Source organism: Bos javanicus, chromosome 15 (genome assembly GCF_032452875.1).
Source record: "Bos javanicus breed banteng chromosome 15, ARS-OSU_banteng_1.0, whole genome shotgun sequence".
Lineage (NCBI taxonomy): Eukaryota > Metazoa > Chordata > Mammalia > Artiodactyla > Bovidae > Bos > Bos javanicus.
The window spans coordinates 75,453,665-75,472,340 of NC_083882.1; the positions used below are offsets into that span (position 1 = coordinate 75,453,665).

General features: G+C 54.8%; 1 protein-coding gene across 4 annotated transcripts in view; it reads left to right on the forward strand.

Moving 5' to 3' along the window:
• Positions 1-2,875: 2,875 nt before the first annotated feature.
• The window catches only part of PRDM11 (PR/SET domain 11), a 95,928-nt gene continuing 80,127 nt past the window's right edge, over positions 2,876-18,676 (forward strand). Inside the window, exon 1 of one of the 4 annotated variants that reach the window (XM_061381229.1) lies at positions 2,876-3,121. The gene's annotated coding sequence lies outside the window, so the exon portion shown is untranslated. Of the gene's footprint in view, positions 3,122-3,222; positions 3,444-3,489; positions 10,407-18,676 lie in introns of those variants that run through there. The other 3 variants (XM_061381230.1, XM_061381232.1, XM_061381227.1) reach the window with 3 other exon arrangements.

Below are 18,676 nucleotides of genomic sequence, written 5' to 3' on the forward strand. Positions count from 1 at the left end.
AGAACATGTCAGTGTCCTCACAGGGACCTGGAAGTGACTGGGATTGTTGGTAAATTTTTTGTAGGGGGCAATCATGAAGAGCCTGACATCCCATCGCACAGTTCTGGTCAGCTCCTATTGTGTGAAATGCACAAAGGAGAAACCAGGGAAATATTTTACCAACTGTTAGGCTAAAAAGTTGTCTTATGGAGAAGGACGACAAACCAATGTCGTCCAAGGGTGGAGAGCATGGAGCAATGGAGTCAGACACATCTGGCTGTAAATCTAGCTGTGCGGCTTCGGGCAAGTTTCTTAACCTCTCTGAGCATGGTGTCCCTGTCTGCAATAACAGCAATGATGCCGATTGCCTTGGATTACTGAGAGGGTCAAATGGTAAGGTCCCTGAAAGTGTGTGTCATGTGCCCTATTCATGTCAACCCCCTTCGTACCGCCTGACCCCCAACTAGTTCTCAGGGGATCTGAGTGGAGCTCCTCTTCATCCTTACTTCTGTGTTTCAGGCCCAACTCAGCCCACAGAGGGAAGAGGCTGAGGCACAGTCTCAAAGGCCTACCTTATCCAGACCTCTTGTCTACAGTGATTACCTTCGGGCCCTGGGATAATCACTTCAGGTAATTACCACTTTCTGCCCTCTGACCCCAGGCATTTGTCCCAGCCCTTGCCTGCCTTGGGCTCCCAGAGAGTCTCCCAGTCTTGTTTCAGATGCCTTCCCACGCCGTGGTGTTGATCACGTGGCTACAGGGCACTTCTTGAGGGAACAAGGTAGGACCCCTGGTGCAAATTCTGTGTCGCACAGGAAAAAGCTGGAGCTCAGACAGAAGAGTCACGCGCCCCAGGTTCCATGGCAGGGGGTGGCAGGCCGGACCTCAGACCTGGGTCTCTGAACCATGCAGACTCTCTGTGCCCACCGAGCGTGACGACTGGAGACTCCTGGCCTGCAATGCCCAAGGACCCAGCCTCACTCCAGAGCTGGAGCCTGGAGACCAACTGTTCCTGGCAAAGAGAAGCCAGACTGGGCCAAATGGATGGGGAGATTTAAATAGAAAACCAGCACCACATGGAAAAATTCCCTCTTTGCCTCACTCCTCAGCTCTTTCTCTCATAGACCATTCTGCTTTTTGGAGGCCGTGACCACCTTCTCTCTTTATCCTCTTGGCTTTCTGGCCTCATCTGGGCTCCTCTGCCCCACCCACTCTTGAGTCATCATAGCTGGCCACGTGTTACACACCCTGCCGCTTTGAGACCTGCAGGTCTCTGCCAGTGCTGTTCGCCTTTCTGGAACGCCATCCTACTGCTGGTGGAAATTCCAACCCCGTCAGGGCCGACCTGACACCCTTTCCTTGGTGAATCCTTCTCAAAAGGAATACATGGCTTCCTCCTTGGTGTCCTCTCCTCTCTCTGCCCAAGCACCTGGCCTCCAGTATAAAGCTGTGAATTAATTATTGAATTAATCTGAGTTAACTACCAGTTTCTCCATCTCCTGGCCAGACCAAGACCTCTTAAAAGGACCAGGTCTAACTAACCTCAGTACTCCCCAGTACCCAACACTCTGCCTGGCACTGAGCAGAAAGACACTCAGAAAACTTTTTATAGTTATATTGAAAGTCATATAATTCTGATGTTAATTATCATTACTTGAGCATCTACTGTGAGCAGTCTGGTGCTAGGCTCTTTAAACAGTTTCATGGCTCCTCACATGGAGCTGGCAATGAGGGTTGTTACTCCTGTGTCCCACTTTGCAGATAGGAAACTGAGGCTCAGAGAAGGGAAGTCCTTTACTCAAGATCACACAGGAAGTACAAGATGAAGGACTTCAAGAAGGTGTGTTTGTGATGCCAGACTCAAGGGAAACAGAAGACGTGGTACATACAGAGCTTCTCCCCTCAACCCCCAACTTCCAGACTCCAAGAGCTAGGAGCATGTCCTGGGGTCTGACCATGGATGCCATCTGGGACTCAGGCTCCCAGCCAGCAGGTAAACTGACAGGGACCTCCATCCCCGAGAGGACATCTCCCCGGGGCGGTACCCACTGGAGACCTCCTGCGCCAAGACTTTCAGGGCTTCCACGGATGTCTGAAGGTCGGGAAGCCCCTCCCTAAGCAGCGCCCCGCCCCGGCGCGGTCCTGAGGTCAAATTCCTCCTGACAACCTTCTACTAGAGGTTACACCTCGGTTTTAGAGCCAGAGCAGCATAGCCTCCCCTGACAGGAGAGATCTGGCACTTGGGCCCCTTGCCTTGCAGACAACGCCAGAAGAACACTGTTATTTTGGGAGTAGTTGTCTTGGTTACGCCATCCCGCGGTGTTCTCTGCTGCATCCTAACCCGTCAGGTTTCCAAGCGTGGAGTAAAGCCTTTCAAGCTTTTAAACACCGTCTTTATGAATATTCCGCCCGCTCTTTTCTTTGCTACCCTGTTGCTCTGCGATGTTGAATCCCATTTCACAGATGAAGAAATTGAGGACCTAAGCAAGCGATTTCGGTTTAAACACCTTTACCAAGACAGCCCGGGACCAGCAAGTCCGGTTCTCAGGATCTCAATCCCGGTAAAAAAAAATTACGATTTGAAGAACACGTGCGGCTCGCGACGTGAAAACCGCTGCCCCACGTAAATAGTTAAACGTTTCAAATGAACCCCCCCCCCCCCCAGCCCTCTTCCCCCAGCTTGCAGCGGGATGCACCTGGCGTTTGGAATTCCGAATGGCTGGGCATTCAAAGGGTTAAACCGGATCAGGAGGGGGCCAGTTGCGGGCAGTGGAGCCAAGAAAGGGTTAAAAATATCAACACGTTTACCCCCCAGTTTGGTTCACAAGGGGCAGCAACAGGAGTGGGGGAGCCAGGGAGCCCCCTCAAGGAATGACTTTTTAAAATTCTAGAACTTTTAATTCCGACCAAAAACAAAAAAAAAGTGTCCCAGTTCGAAAGTTCTTTTAACCTCTTCTTTTTTTCATTTTTTTTTTTTTTTTCTCGATTTCTCCCGGGCTGGTTTATAAAAGTCGCCCTGTCCTTTTGGGTTCGAGGAACCAGGTTCCCCCCACCCCCGCTCCCCTCCAGGCAGGGCGCGGGGCGGGGGCGCCGAGAGGACCCCGGCAGTTTTCTCCCGGGGCCGGGTTGGGACGCGCGGCTGGTGAGTCCCGGCTCCGGGCCCCTGAATTGGGGGGTCCGCGTCTGCCCCAAACGCCGCTTTCTTCCGTTTTCCATGTCATTTCCTGTACTAATAAGATGGTGGTCAAAGCAGGGGAGGAGAGCAGCAGCGAGTCGCCGCCGCCGCCGCCGCCGCCGCCGCGCCGAGGCTGGCGCTGAAACTTTGCCGGGGCCCAGCGCGCCCGCAGCGCGGCCGCTCCCGCCGCGGGGGCCGCCAGCCGGGGCCGCGCCGCCTCCGCCGAGCCGCCCGCCCGGGCCCGCCCGCGCCGCCCGGGCCCCGCGGCTGCCGCGGCGCTCCCGGGAAGGTGAGTCAGCCCCGGTAGCCACTGTGGCCATTGAAAATGGCTTCGGAAAGCGCTCGGCAGTTTGCCAGCGCGCGCGCGCGCACGCGGGGGGCCGCCGGGGCAGGGGCTGCGAGCGGCCGCGGGGGCGGCGGGCGGCCGGGGGTGCAGCGCCCGCGGCTCGGGGGGGTCCGGGCGGCGCAGGAGCGGGGTGGTGGCGGTGGGGGTGCGGCTCGCCCCGGCCCGAGGTGGGTTAACCCTTCGGCAGGTAGCTGCCGCCGCCGCCGCCGCCGCCGCGGGACTCGGGGGCCGCCCCTCCGCCTCCTTCCTCCCCGCCCGCGCCCCGCTTGCTCGCTTGCCTGCCTTGTTACAATGTAGCCTTTGCTCTGCGCCGGCGTGCCGCCCGCTGACGGACGTGGCCGCCGACCAATGGCAGCGGCCGCCCGGACCCCGGGCGTTCGGCCTGAGAACGCTGAGACACCGGCGGGGCGGGGCGAGGCGCCGCAGGCTGGACTGCTCGTCGCGGCCGCCGCAGCCGCTGCTGGCCTAGTTCTCAGGGGGCGGCGCGCTTTGGGCTCGGCCACGGGGGTTGCGGCGGACGTGGGAGGCATGAGTCCTGCCGGGGTGCGGTGGGGGGCCCTCTTTCCAACGGGGTGCACGATTTCCCGGTAAATATGGTCGCGCCGGGGGCATTTCTTTTAACACGTTTCGCATCCCAGGTGCGGTGTAGACTCTTCGGGAAATCTCTCCGGAGTGTACCCCCCATTCCCACCCCCCACCCCCGCAATCCCCAAGGTAGTCTCCTCTGCAGGCACTTGGCGGCCGATGACCTTTCTCCGGTCAAGGCCAGCACGCCCCAGGCAAGTGGCTGCAAGGAGAATACAGATTGTCTTGAGCGCTGGTCGGTGCCGGTGGAAAAGTTGCTCGTGTCTTGTACGGGGTGTTGTTGGGCGATAGGGGCTTAGACCACCCCCGGGATGGGCTGGGACTTCAGGGAGAAAAATGTTAAACCTCTCTTCTTTCTCAGATGCTTGTTTCATGTGGAGTAAGGCTGTTGTATATAATTTAGAGTGGCTGAAAAGAAACACACCCAGCTCTTTGTCCGCGGGGACAGGGGGAAGAATGAGACAGGGCTCTTGATGCCTGTAAACCTATAAACTGGGGGTTCTGTCTGTGCTGTAGCAAAAGAATTTTCCATGAAGCATGATGCCTGTGGCACCCAAGCTGTCCTTCGCCCTCATTTCCCCTTGAGAGAAAGGAAGGGGTTGGGGCTATGAGGTCCATGGGGCAGATGTAACTCTTCTTCCCTGGGGAGTGGGGCATGATTTCTGCTCATTGACTTTCTCAGAGGTGGGTGAGCAGAGTTCTGTGTAGGCACGTGTCTGTAAACCTTCCTCTCTGGAATAGAGCCCAGGCCGGTTGCTTTAGTTTAATGAAACAGGGCTTCTCCATTGGAGTCCTCCTTCCCCTTCATACTGACCTGGGACTTTGGACTTGGCACGATTGCCTTTGACCTCTCTGGATCTTGCTCCTCCATCCCTAAAGTAGGGCCAACAAAGCCTGTCTGGGCAGGCAGTTGTGAGATGGAATGAGACAGCACAGAGACAGTGCCTAGCCCATAGCCCACAGTGAGTTAAGAAGTATTTTTCTTCCTGGGATTATTGCAGAACACTCTCCAGGGAATATCAGAATTGCCCAACAAGCTCCACCCAGGTCCATTCAGTCCCAAATTTGCTGGAGCCTCCAAGGGGCAACTGAGGCAGAGTCTATGCTGCCTACCCTAATGACGTGCTCAGAGGTGAGGGGCTCCCCTCACTGGTCCCAGGAGTCCTTCACCAGCCCTCACAGCTATCACTTACATACTACTCTGACCTGAGTTACAGTTCTGTCCTCTTGACCCTTTGCATTGATATGTTTCAAAAATTTGTTGTCTTTGGTGTCAAGTAAGACTTCTGAATGTTTCCTTACCTGGACTTAAATGGGGGAGGGGTTTCCCCTGGTTCTAAGTTCTTGGCAAGTGTGAAGGAAGTGAAGACCACTGGACGAGTAGGCAGGAGTCATTCCTGTTTATTCAGCTGCCTCCTCAGCTCGTTCTCTTGACTATCTCATAGTTATGACCCACACACAGAGTCCGAGGCTGTTCCATCATTTTCATCCCTAAACCACCTCCAGGGCTCTCATCTTGTCCAAGGCTGCCACCATCTTGCTAGTCCCTAAGGCAGAAACCTTGGTGTCTCCATTCCCACACTGCAATCCACTGTATCTCCAGATCTAGGGAACTTCAGCCGATTAAATTGACTCCATCCACATCTTCTCTGTCTTCTCTTCCCGAGCGTCTTGGTCAAGCACCACTGTCTATTCCCAAGACACTAGCACGAGCCTCCTAACTCCACCTGTGACCTCCCCTCCACGTCAGTCTTAGGGTGGCAGAGTGATCTGTTCCCAAGAAGATCACAGCAGACTCCCCATTTCCGCATAAAGCATTGAAAAGTCTTCACAGTACTTGTGGGGTAAAGAACCAAATTGTTCCCATGGTTTAGAAGCCTCTGAGTGATGTGGGCCTATCCTTTCCTTGGCCTCGTCTTCCATCTTCCCTGCATCTCTCTGATCTCTCCGGCACATGTCGGTCCCTCCTTCTGGAATACTGAAACAGTTGTGATCTAATGAATGAGTTAAGGTTGGGGGACAGCAAGATGGAGTGAGTGTCTGGTGGTGCTTAATGCTACACCCTAAATATTTCCAGTTCCTCCAGGCAGGCACGTGTAGCACTGACTGCAGCTCCCCTTGTGCTGGCTGGGGCCATGAGTTGTGAACTACAGTGGCCCATGCCACTTCTGGTCCAGAGCATCTGGTTGCTGGTGTTGAGACCCTCCTAAGTGCTCTTTTCCTGTGGTGTGGCAACTGGCAGGAGGTAGGGTTGGTGGCTGCTTCTGCTGGCCTGGGTCCCTGTGTCGCTCCCTGAGTGGAACCCCCTTGGTGCCTCATAATGGACGTGCAGCATCAGTGATGGTTAAGCCTTTGTTGTTTCAAACTACTTAGATTTGGGGGTTGTTTGTTACTGCAGCATAACCTAGCCTGTCCTGACTGATACAGACTGGGGGAGCATTCTAGGCAGAGATACATACACACACACACAGGCTTGGAAAAGCTCATCCTCAGTGGCCAGGGTGATCTTTTTGACATAAATCTGAGTCTGTCAACCCCTGCCCGAAAAGCCTTCTGGAATCCTTCAGTTGCCCTTAGACACTGTGGGGACACCATCTTGAATCCCTCCATTCATCATGTTCAGCCGAACGTAGTACTTTACTCATGTTTCCCTGCCCTGGTGATGTGTTCCATTGCATCTGTGTGGGTCTCCTCATCCTTCATCTTTCAGCTTCAGCATCACCTGTTCAGGGAAGCCCTCCCTGGTTAGGTCAAGCCCTCCACGGCAATCTCTCATGGCCCATGTGCCTTTCCTTTATAGCACTCGTCTTAGTGGTGGTTTTATACTTATTGGTGCATTTACAGATTGCAGGCTTCCCTGGTGGCTCAGTGGTAAAGAACCCACCTGACAATGCAGGAGACTCAGATTCAACCCCAGGGTTGGGAAGATCCCCTGGAGAAGGAAATGCAACCCACTCCAGTATTCTTGCCTAGGAAATCCCATGGACAGGGGAGCTTGGCGGGCTACAGTCCATGGGGTCACAAAACACACAATTTAGCGACTGAAGAACAACAACGTTGATTGAGTCTTACTCTGATCAGACCATAAGCTCTGTGAGGGTAGGGCCTGGTTTGGTGTGAGAGTAGGGCCTGGTTTGGTGTGCACGTGCTGCTGTGTCTCCATTGTCTGTGCACGTGAGTTGCTCAGTAACTATCTTCTGATGAATCTCTGAGCGTTGGCTGCAGGCTCATGGTGTGCTGGGAGCTAAGGACAGGATTCCTTATAAACGTTGCTTCCCTGGGGTGTGGGCAGGTAGGTCCAGCAGGAAGGAGGTGTCAGGTGTGGCAGGCACAGTGGCCCTTAGAGTATGGATACCAAGCTTTCCATATTTACAGATGTTCATACCCCCAGAAGGACTGTGTTTCTGGGATGTATGAGAGAAAATTCCAGGAGGGCCAAGAGGGTGAGATTTAGCGGATCGTTGAGGTCTCTGATCTGGAGAGTATATGATTTAGTGAAGGAACTGCACAATAAGAGATCCAGGGCTGATGAAAATGAAGGTCACGGTGATGAAGGCAGCTAATATTTACTGAATGCTTACTGTGTCCTAGGGTATGGTCCTAAGCATGTCACATACCATATGCAGAAAACAGAGATAGGTATTATTATTATTTCCATTTCACAGATGGGGAAACTGAGGCTCCAAGAGGTGATGGAAAGTATCCAGGGCTACCCAATGATGTAGCCAGAATTGGAACCCTGGATCTGATGCCATCTCTCTAGGATGCCCTCTTAGAGTGGGTCTCATCAAGGAGAAGCCGCTTTGGAAAAGTCACATGGGGCTATAAGGTTTCCCAGAGGTAACCCACCTAACATCGCGTTTGAGCAAAAAGGTTCTTGGCTCAGAGGTGCCTGGTAGCCTTGGTGCCAGAGCTCGTCTAGAACCGTCTGGTGCCTCCTCCATCCCTGTTAGGGCCTAGGAGTCCTTAGAGGCCCCAGAGCCCTGTATTCTTAGAGTGGGCCTGGGAGGGACTTCCCTACAGCTGGTCCAGGGCTGCACTGGAAAAATAAGCCGTGCAGAAAGAAAAAAAAACAATGAAGGAAAAAGAAAAATGTGCTGTTATTTTTAAAAAGCCTGTTTCATATTGCAGATTTATATCTGCGTTGAAAAGGCCAGCATTCACAGAGGCGGTCATTCGTGGTGGCATGCCCAGGGCGAGGGCTCTGTAAGGGGGGAGGCCTGGGGCATCCTTCGTTTCTGCCTTCATTCATCAGGTGGTCAGTGCACAGAACCGCACTGTGCTGTGCTTAGGGGTGCAATGCGAAAGCCAGTCCTATCCCTCCAGAACTCACTGATCCGTCTGGGGAAGTGGGCAGTTAACCATGCAGTTTCAGGTTACAGCAGAAGCGGACAAGAGAGTGGGCCATGGACTCTAAGTCAAGGAAAGCTTCCCTGAGGAGAAGGCCTTTCAGCTGGGTTTTGAAGGATGAGTAGAAGTTGGAGAGAAAGGAAGGCATTCCTGCATGGAGTGTGACTTGTCCGAAGGCATGTGCACACAGAAGGGCTTGGGGAGGCTCTGGTAGTTCATTTGGCTGAAGGGTGCAGGAAAGGGAGGAGGTGAAGGGAGATGAAACTGGAAAGAAAGAATAGTGATGATAAAAGTAATATGACTAACACACCAGTTCTGATCCTGCCTCAGGTCCTTTGCACTGGTGTTCCCACTGCCGTAACACTCTTACCCACTGGTAGAGTGGGTGCTCTCCATGGTAGGCTCCCTCACCTGCATTGGGATTTGCTCAAATGTCACCCTCTCGTGGGCACTTGTTTAAAATCGCAACCCCCGTCCCCTTATCCCACTGTTTCCCTGCCTTTTTTTTTCTCCATAGTGCACAGCACTATGTACAACTATGTACAACACGCCTTGGGTTTTACTTATGTTGGTTTTGTCTGCCTCCCTTAATTATACTATAAGTTCCCAGAGGGGGGAGTTTTGTCAGTTTTGTTCAGGGCTGCATGAGCAGTGCATGGCACATAGTAAGGCCTCGTATTTGTGGAATGAATGAATGAGTTGAGCACTTACTATTAATGGATGCAAAGTCCTTCATGACGTGTTTTCTATTTCATCTTCCCAGCAGCACCCTGACATTGGTGCTGTTATTTCCCTTTAGGAGCCCGAGGCTCAGAGAGGTGGACTAACCTGCCCAAGGTTTCCCATTTGGTTGGCAGCAGCGTTGGGATTTGAACCCAGGTTTTCTGGCTCCTGAACCATCCCACCTAACACGGAGACTCTATCCCAGCCAGATTGTAAAAAGGTTATGACCGCTCTGCAGAGGAGTTTATACTCTGTCTGTGGGGCCTCTGGGAGCCACAGAAAGTTTTATTAGGAGAAAGCTGACATGGAGAGCAGGCCCAGGTCCCAGTCGTCAACAGCAGCGGCAACTTGGGTGTGAGGCTGGAGGCAGGGAGGCCAGTTGGGAGGCTGTTACAGCGTCAGGGTAGGAGAGGGTGAGGATGAGGGCATGGTGGAGGCCATTCCAAAAGGGAGGGTGGGGGCGGGGGGAGAGGACTTGCCCCTCCGCACTGAGAGTCAGTGCAGTTAGGTTGGAGCACAGTTCTGGGGACTGAAGGCTTCCTGGAGTGTGTCTGACTTCACTTCTGAGTAGCCATGGCACCCCCAGATAAGATGCGGCAAAGTCCCTTGGACTGGCCTCTTGGCAGCGGGGTGGGATGGAGAGGGAGTGTGTGGGCGGGGCGCCCTGGAGCGGGGCGTGGCCTCAGGTCCAGCCCTGCCCCTGCTCTCGGCAGCTGGGAGATGGCGGTAAGAGGCTGCCCCTTGTGCGTCTGCCTGTCTCCTCATCCGCACAGTCGGGATGATAATGGTGCTGGCCTCACAGGGCTCCCCGGGAAGCAGCACCGAGTACCGGTGCGGCACAGGGCCAGCTCTGGGGGCCAGCTCCGTGGATGTGAGATCGGAACCACAGGGGCGGCATCTCCCAGGGCACTGACATAATCTTGTGCCGGACAGCACTGCCCGGAGATGGGAGGGTGCATAGTCACAGGGGTCTCGACTTAAAGGTGACCTAACCATACCTTCAGACACACTTCCCCAGCGGGCTTGTGTTCAAAGCCAAACATGCTTGGGCCTCAGTCTCCCTTGCTGTAAACAGAGACGGTCATGTCAGTCCTGTATTACCTGCTGTGGAAAAAAACTCCTTCCTCCGTGTTTTTTCAGGACCACATTTTAAGAGAACCATGTATCGAGCATCAGGGCACTTGACATCGGCCCCATAAGGTCTCTTCCTCATCCATTTCTGGATGAGGAAACTTGGGTTCAGAGAGGGTAAGTGACTAGCTTCAGATCACACAGCCGTCATCTGATCTTTCCAAACGCCTGAAGAAACCCACCTTAATGAAGGAGGTTTCCTTGTGTTATGTGATAGTTCCTTGCAGGGCCTCTGGGTGCTTTCAACCCAGGATTTGATTATAAGCTCTTGGCTTCCCTGGTGGCTCAGACAGTCAAGAATCTGCCTATAATGTGGGAGACCTGGGTTTGAACTCTGGGTTGGGAAGATCCCCTGGAGGAGGGAAAGGCTGCCCACTCCAGTATTCTGGCCTGGAGAATTCCATGGCCAGAGGAGTCTGGGGTTACTACAGTCCCTGGGGTCACAAGGAGTCGGACACGACTGAGTGACTTTCAGTTTCACAGTTTCCCTGCAGGACCCCTGGGTGCTTTCAACCCAGAGTTTGATAAGCCCTTGGTTTCGGGACCCTCTCCCCACCTGGAACCTCACGAATCAAATCTTACTGGTATATCTGGACCAACTAAGAGTCTCCAGTGAAACGACTCTGGGTGAGGGGAGCAGAGGTGAAGGACAGAGGGCCGCTCGCTGCCTTGCTCCCCAGTACCAGCCCCAGATCAGGGTGGATGCTGACGGATGGGAGCCCTGTTTGCAAAGTGAGGTGCCCCTAGGCCTCTGGAGCCTTCGGCACCTTCTAGGGCTTTCCCTGACACCCCTCTCCCACGTCCCCCAACCTGACCTATAAAGGCAACCCAGACCTCTCCCCAGCTTCACACTACTCCCACATCCTTTATCGTTAGCCTCTGAGGTGAGCAGAACCACTCTCGTAACGCCCAGTTTATAGTTGAGAAAACTGAGGCTCAGAGACAGGAAGTGGCTTGCTGGAGGTCCTGCAACTTAGGGAGCGACCAAGCTAACATTCTAACTCCAAATCTAGCATCTCTTCCTCTGCACCCCAGGCCTCCACTTCCTGGAATCAGAGCACAAGGGGGGCCTCTGAGAGCGTTTGGCCCAGTCCTTCCCAAAGGGCAGACTGTCCAGCCCCTGCCTACATATCTGCGGTGGCTGGAGCTCGCCCCGTTCTGGGGGGACCGAGGCAGCAGACCCCAGACGATGTGCGTGAAGGAATGGGGGTGGTCAGCGATGTGCTGACTGGTAGACTGCTTCTTCCAGGCAGGGTTGGGGGCGAGAGGGATCAGCAGGCAGGCTATCAGCTTGTCTTGGGCTAGGCTGCTGTGGACGTCACTGAGCAAGTATATATGGAACCACCCCCACGATGTCAGCTTCCCCAGAGCAGCTTCTCTCACTATCTCGTACTTTCCCCAAGGAAAAGTGCTGAGGGCCGGGGAGGGATCCTGCTGCCCGATGCCCAGGGGATGGACATGGCCGGCTTGGGAGGCTCCGGGACGGCTGCGGGGCGTGGGGAGCGGCCCACCCGACCCACAGCCTCAGCAGGGAGTGAGCCTCTCATAGGGGCAGCCGACTGGGACCTGGCCGGGCTGGACTCGGCATTGTCGTGGCCCAAGGTACAGGGCGGGTGGGCTCTGGGTGGGTGAGGGAGGAGTTGAAGGCTGGGACCCCACTCAGCCACACAACCCAGCACTTCACTGCTCCAACCCCAGCAAATGGGGCTTTTCCTGGGGTGGGTCAAGGCGCTTCCTCAGACCAGCTGTGTCCCAGAGGAAAAGTCAGAGGGGGCTGATATCTGGGGAGGAGGTGAAGAGATTCAGAGGCTGAAGGTGTCAAGGCAGAAGTCCCTTAGCCTGGGGTGGGGGGAGGGCAGGGCAATGGGATCTGCAGAGGGAATCAGCCAACTCAGCAACTGAGCAGAATTTACCCCCAAGAGATGTTGGGTCTTGCAAAGGGAGGATGAGCAGAAAGGGAAGATCCAGGTCAGAATTTTGGATGGGGCGATCCCAGGTGTTTTATAAACATCGTGCGGGCATGCGTGCAAAGTCGCTTCAGTCATGTTCGGACTCTTTGTAACCCCACGGACTGGAGCCCGCCAGGCTCCTCTGTCCGTGGGGTTTCCCAGGCAAGAATACTGAAGTGAGTTGCCGTGCCTTTCTCCAGGGAATCTTCCCGACCCAGGGATCGAACCCACATCTCCTGCGGCTCCTGCGTTGTAGGGAGATTCTTTACCACTGAGCCACTGGGGAAGCCCTTTATAAACATCAGTGACAACCAAACTTGAATAAAGCTTATCGGTGTATATGGGCCCTGCCTGTAGCAGGGTGCTGCCCAAATCATCTTAACAGCCTCAGTTTACAGAGCAAATATCGAGGCCCAGAGACGTGAGGTGACTTACCCAAGGTCACACAGCTATTAAAGGCTGAACCAGGATTTGCATCCTGGTTAGGTCTGATTCCAGAGGCCGAGCTCTTCATCGCTGTGAGGGGCTGCCTCACTGTTCCTGCAGTGGGCACTGCCATCAGGAGCCTGTGCTGGGAGGGACAGTGGACTGGAGGGCTTGCAGATTCCAGAAGTGTGCCCTGTGATGCCAGGCAGTAAGAGAAAGAACAGCCTGGACCAGGCATCAGGCCAGTTACCCTCTCTGTGTGTCTACGGGCTCACCTGAGAATGGGGGTGCCTGGCGCAGGTGCTGCCCCTGTTCCTGGGTTGCTGGGACCTTCCCTTGCAGCATTTGGGTCGGCACTTGTTCAGGGAGCACCCCTTTGGGCTCTGGAGGTCCAAACATAAACGTAATTTGAATGGGCCCTGAACTGGAAGCACCAGGGGCAGAGTCCCCCAGGGCCAGGGAGAGGGTGGTCCGCAAACCACTGCCCATCCGTGAGTTTCCTGTTACTGGTCCGTAGCACGGTAGGTGCAGACCTTAGAGTAAGTGTTGGGAAACTCATATCGGCAGCTTGACTTGACACCGCTGCATCATTTCTTATTGTAATTTACAAAAGCATCAGTTGGCAACAGATTGGAAAACTTAAAAAAAAAAAAAGCCTCTTTACCATAAATAGCTTGAGCAGCTCTGGCCCAGATCCTAACTGTGATTGAAGGTAGGAAGTGCCCTGCTGCTCAGAGACAAGGTGGGAAAAGGAGCAAGTATTCTGCCTTGGTGGCGGGGGAGGGGAGAGGGGCGTTAGGCTTCCCAGAAGTGCTGTTGGGCTGGACCTTGAAGGAGGAGTAGGAGTTTGCCGGGTGGAGGAAGAGGGAAGGACGTTGTTGGTGCCGGGAACAGTATGTGCAAAGGCAGGTGACGTGCGGTTCTGAGGGTTCTGGGCACGGCAGGTGATCAGAGTGTTTGGAGAAGAGGTGGTGGATGGGCCCTGGAGAGGCAGGTCAGGGCCAGCCCAGGAAAGCCTTGACTGCTCAGCTAAGGAGTTAAGACCTCAAGACTGGCCCGGGGTCAGAGGTCGCATGGTGGGGGATAAGATCACAGCTGCGCGGGCACTTTAAGGCCCGAAGGGGCCATCTGTGCCGAAGTTCCCTTTGGTCTTCGGCCTTGAGGGAGGCTGCCTCGTGGTCCCCAGAGGGGTGAGTGGCTGGTAAGCAGACTCCAGAGTTTGCCTGGTACCTAGTTGCTCCGGGAGTCAGTCCGGGCTGGACAGGCAGGCTGTTCTCCGGTGTGAGGGGCGGTCCTTCCCAGGCCGTCCTGGTCAGTGGGTGGGTGTCTGGAGTGGTTGGATGGCCGTGGCGGAACCTTTTTGTGCCCCCCCCACCCCGCCCTAAGCTGCCAGTGCTGCGAGCTAACGGGGTGTGTCGGCCGCCTGAAGGAGTCCAGGGCCGCATTTGGGAGGGGGAAGGCCTGAGGCCCCGGGCTGAGTTTGGGGGCTTGGCCAGGCCCCAGGAGCCTGGTACGTGAGGAGCCTGGGGTTCGCTTAAGAGGGGAGCCGTGGACGAAAGCCTGAAGCTGCTTCCTGCACGAACCCTTTCTGATGGGCCAGAGCTAAGCTGAGGCCTGCTTTTGAGGCCTGAGGGCTGGACGCTTGATGGAAGTGGCAAGGCAGGATTGCTGTCCCCACGAGGCCAGCACCCAGGAGCAGCAGGCGCGGTGGCGGGGCAGCAGAGTTCCTGCTGTGGCCCAGCTTCCTGTTCCGAGAGGAGGCAACTGCCCTGTCCCGGGGCCCCTGGGAACAGACCACGGTGCTCCTGGGCCTGCATGTGGCCACAGGTCCTCCCCATCACGTTGCTGCAGGGAGGACCTCTCCCGTCCGCCCCACCTACTCTCTCCTCCTCGGGGCCCTGTGCAGGGTGGCCCAGGCTCTGGCTCCCTCCCTGCAGCTCCCTGTTGGTGGTGGGCCCCACGCTGCAGGCCTGTCTGGCTGCCGTTCAGCGGGGAGTCCAGCAGGCGTTTGCAGGAGTCACGCGGGGTGCTCTGGTTTTGACTGTGGTCTTGGTGGTGCTGGAAGAGATTTCCCTGGTGGCTCAGACAGCAAAAGTATCTGCCTGCAGTGCAGGAGACCCGGGTTCGATCCCTGGGTCGGGAAGATCCCCTGGAGAAGGAAATGGCAACCCACTACAGTATTCTTGCCTGGGAAATCCCATGGACAGAGGAGCCTGGTGGGCTACAGTCCGTGGGGTCGCAAAGAGTAGGACATGACTGAGCAACTTCACTTTCACTCTGGTGGTACTTGGAGGCTTGCCTCTCCCGAGGCAGGAAAGGGCGACTCTGGGGCAGCTGGACTCCCCGCCTCCCGCTCTCCAGGCTTTGTCCCGCTGCCCCGGCCTCTCTCAGAGCTGGCGCTTCTCTGTGAGCAGTGGGTGGCACCATCTTGCTTCTTGGCCGCCCCTCTCCTCATAGGCTCCCCTCTGAGCCTGTTCTTCATGGGCTGTGTGTCCTTCCTTCCCAGGTGCTCCAAGGCCGGCCCTCTGCTCCAGCGTCCTCTGGCAGGGACTGAGCCCTGCTGTTTCTCCCTCCAGCCTCCCTGTAGCCCTGTCACCTGCCCCAGCTCTGGCTCCCTGGGCTGGTGAGGCCAGGACTTGCTGGCCCATCTCCCAGGGTTCCCTTCCCAAGTTTCAGGTGGAAACCAGGACTCCCCCCTGGCACTTCTCGGCGGCTCCCTGATTGCCTCCACCCCCCGAGCACCCTGGCTCTCGGTCAAGGACACTGGCCAAGAAAGGCTCTTTTGCCCCTTTGGATGGACTCACGCCTGTCTTGCAGCAAGTGTGGCTGCTTTTGGCCCTCAGGTGTGGCCGCCTCCTTTTCTCATCCGTGGTACGGATGAGGCCTTGTGTTTTGTGGGGAGTCTGTACGGTTCACAAAGGAGCTACATGGATGATGTCTCATTTCATCTTCACAGTAGGCTTGGGAGGTGGATACTGTGAGCCCGTTTTGTGGATGAGGGAGTTGAGACTCCATAAGGTTCAGTGACTTTGCCACGGTCTTGTAGGAAGTCAGGGGCAGAGCTGGAACTTGGACCCATACCTCGCGGCTCTTTTCCTTTTTCTAAAAATATGTGTTTATTTACTTGGCTGTGGCATGTGGGATCTTTAGTTGCGGCATGTGGGATCTAGTTCCCTGACCAGGGATCAAACCCCGGGCCCCCTGCATTCGAAGCATGGAGTCTTAGCCACTGGACCACCAGGGGAGTGGATCCTGGCTCTTTTCTTGGCCCTGTAGCTGTCCTGAAGGTGAGAGCGGCACTGATCTCGGCTTGTTAGTGTCAGGAGCTAGGTGCCTGACCAGGACTAGGGCTCTGCGGGCTGGGGCTCAGGCTGTTGGATTAGGTAGGGCTCTTTGTGTGGCCTGGTGGCCTGGGCCCTTGTCTGGGCTCAGTTTACAGTCAGGTGCGTTCAGCCTGTAAGTCACTTTCTCCTTCCTTCCTGAATTCCTGCCCCCCAGTGTGAGGTCTTCCCAAAGACATGGCCCTGATCCTGGGAGTCTAAGCCTGATACCAGACATGCTGGCCGGGGGCTGAGGGTTGTTGGGACAGAGGGGCCGGGACGGCATTATTGGGGCAAGGAGAACGGGGCGGGGGGGGGAGCTGGTGGCAGGAGGTGGACTCGGAAGCTGGCCTGTGGGCCTCTGACACACCGGTGTCCCTGTGAGGGTCCCCAACTCCTGGCCTCTCCCTCCTCCAGGGCCTGAGATTCCGTGCTGCTTTAAAAACATTCACAGTGTGGGGACAGTAAGGGCTTTTCTCCTCCTCCTCTGGTGAGGCTGTGAGGTTCAGAAGGGCTGGACCCCTCCATCCTTGTGGTAAATCCTTCCACCCCAATGCATGGGCTTGCACACGTCCAGGGACCAGTAGCTCACTGTTCCCAAGACATCTCCTTGTATTTTTATTATGTTGTTTTACTAAATTTCAATTATATAAAGAATATACAGAAAAATTTTTGCTGTAAAAAAATCAAGTATTATTTAAAAAGTGAAACATGATTTTCCTCGATAACCGTAGCATTCCAACCTCCTCCGCAGGGCTTATCATCGCTGTTATTACTTTGGTCTAGATCTCCGTCTGTACGTTGCACACAGAGCCTATGGGAACATGTACCATTATAGCATGTGTATACGCATGTACATACATATGTATGTATGTACATTTCAACAAGTGGTTTCATCTGCAAATTGCTTTTCTCATTTAACTTTGGATCTAGTCATAGTTTTATGTAGTGAGCTTACCATAATTTTTTTCTTTTATCTTTTTTTTTTTAAACTGATACACAATAGTGTATCACTGTAAATCATTGTAAATCAACAAGTAGTAAATCGTTGGAAAAGACCCCGATGCTGGGAAAGATTGAAGGCAGGAGGAGAAGGGGATGACAAAGGATGAGATAGTTGGATGGCATCACCAACTCGATGGACATGGGTTTGAGTAAGCTCTGGGAGTTGGTGATGGACAGGGAGGCCTGGCGTGCTGCAGTCCATGGGGTCGCAAAGCGTGGGACACAACTGAGAGACTGAACTGAACTGAACACAGTAGTGTATCAGTGGAGAGGATTATCATTTATCTAGCCATTCTCTTACTGCTGTACATTTAGCTTAATTCTAATTTTATTCTTGTGCTGCCGCTGGGTTATGGGAGCCAGTTGCATTTTTAAAAAATTGCTGTGCAATATTTAAAGTCTGTCCACTGAGGCTTTGCCCAGAACCAAATGTCTCCCTGAGGATCTCCAACTATTCCTTCATCTCTTCTTTAGCCAGAGAGAAAATCTGCTGCCTTGCCCTCTGCCAGTCCCCAGAGGGCTGGAAACAACAGCCATGGCCCCTGGAGTCTTTCCTCTTTCACACTTGGGTTTTTCTACCCTTACTCAAAAGGTGTGTTTTTCAGTGTCTCCTCCTGGCTGTTGTGATAAGTAAACTTTGGAATCCAAGTGCCTTGGTTCAGATCCTGGTGTTTCTGGGAAATTGACTTAACCCCTCTGTGCCTAGTTTCATCCTTTGTGAAACAGCTCACGGCGGCGTGTGTAGCACTTCCATGAGGACCAAGTAAACTAACACTTATAACGTGCACGATGCTGGTAACAGTCCCAAGAATGTTATTATCCTGGGCTCTCTTGTCTGTGTTAGCTCCAGACCCACCTCTGAGGGCAGAGGGCCCGTGTTCCCGTGGGCCGCCTGGGATGGCTCCAGCCTTTGCAACAGCTTCAGCCCGCTGTCCACTGATTTCCCAGAGGAGGCTGCTGCCTGGGAAGGCAGCGGACGATCAGATTTCTGCCTGGCTCGGCCCTGTCGGTTCTGGATGGAGGCCTGCGGGGAGGGAAGGAGGTCAGCCTGACCCTCTGCTTGGTGATGGTGGCCAGGAACCTGGTAATGTAACCCCATACCTTGGGCAGATTTGCCGACTCTCAATGGGGCCTGTTGTGGCCAGGGATTTGATCTCCCTTGGCCTGCAGGGTGAGCAGGAGAAGAAAGCCGCCCAGGGCCAAGCTCTCCCCTGAGAGCCCTGGGGCCCCTCTGGACCACACTGGCTGGTCCAAGCTTGGGTTTACCTTTCAGCCCCTGGGGTAAATCTCTGCAGCTCATCATCTAGTTAGTGCTGGAAAGGATGGCCCCTTTGCTCTTTTTCTCACACCTCCATCCCTCTTCCCCTCCTTTTAGGTTTGAAACCACCTTTATGCCACCATCTAACCAGCTCTGCACAGCCACCCTCTGAAGTAGGAAGCCTGGTCAAGGCCACTTCACAGATGTGCAGACAGAGGCCCAGAGATGTCAAGTGACTTTCCCAAGGCTGCACAGTTAGGCGCTGGCAGGGTTAAGGGAATATACCCAGGCCAACTGGCTCCTTGTTCAGTTCTTTTTCATGAGGCCACCCAGTGTGATAGTTTGGCAGAAGGTGCCCAGTGGGGCAGCCCTGCCTGTCCTCTTGCCCTCTGGTCCGTGGCATGTGTGGTCAGTGAGCACAGAGGGTTG